The following is a 1,090-nucleotide window of genomic DNA, read 5'->3' as shown; positions in this document are numbered from 1 at the left end:
CGTAACTTGGACTTGTGCTTGGACTTGAATGAGAATTGTGACTAGGGCTAATAGGACTTTCGTGATTTGCATCATCCTCCCCTTCTTCGAAAGGAGTTGTCCTCAACTCGTCATCTTCTAAAGAAGGAGCTAGGTCACCAATATTGAAAGTTGATGAAACTCCAAATTGCCCTCCAAGATCAACTTTGTATGCATTATCATTGATCCTTTCCATGATTTGAAAAGGACCCTCTGCCCTTGGCATCAACTTGTGCTTTCGTTGCTTAGGGAACCTTTCTTTTCGAAGAAAAATCCAAACAAGATCACCCACTTCGAATTTTCTCATATTGCTCAAGTGTTTGTTTGCTTGCTTCTTGTAGGACTCATTAGCTTTCTCAATGTTCTTCCTAACTTCTTTATGAACATTCATCATGAACTCAACGTGCTCCTTGGCTGTCCCATGAACAAATTTGTCCTTAGGAATTGCAATGTAATCAAAAGGAACATAAGGATTGACCCCATAAACAACTTCGAATGGTGAGTATTTCGTGGTTTTACTTGGAGTTCTATTGTAAGCAAATTCAGCATGAGCTAGCTTTAGATCCTAATCTTTCCCTCCTTTGTTTACTAAGGCACGAAGCAATGTTCCAAGAACTCTATTCACCACCTCGGTTTGGCCATCCGTTTGTGGATGATGGCTAGTTGAAAACAGCAGCTTGGTACCCACGAGCCTCCATAATGACTTCCAAAAATGACTCACAAACTTTGTATCACGATCTGAAACAATGGTTCTAGGCAAACCATGTAACTTAGCCACCTCCTTGAAAAAAAGTTGAGCCACGTTATAAGCATCATCCACTTTTTTACAAGCAATGAAATGGGCCATCTTCGAAAACCGATCAACAACCACCATGATTGAATCTTTTCCACGAGCTGTTCTAGGCAAGGCCATGATGAAATCCATACTCAAATCCTCCCAAGGTCTTTCGGGAATTGGCAAAGGCTTGTATTCACCTCTATGAAAGGTCATTTTAGCCCTTTGACAAGTAGAACATCTAGCTAGGATTTGATGCACGTTAGCTAGCATCTTTGGCCAATAAAAGTGACTTTG

This window comes from Chenopodium quinoa, unplaced genomic scaffold, assembly GCF_001683475.1.
Source record: "Chenopodium quinoa cultivar QQ74 unplaced genomic scaffold, ASM168347v1, whole genome shotgun sequence".
In the NCBI taxonomy this organism is placed as follows: Eukaryota; Viridiplantae; Streptophyta; class Magnoliopsida; order Caryophyllales; family Amaranthaceae; genus Chenopodium; species Chenopodium quinoa.
The sequence above is the reverse complement of the archived record's forward strand: the minus strand, read 5'-3'. Positions refer to the sequence as shown.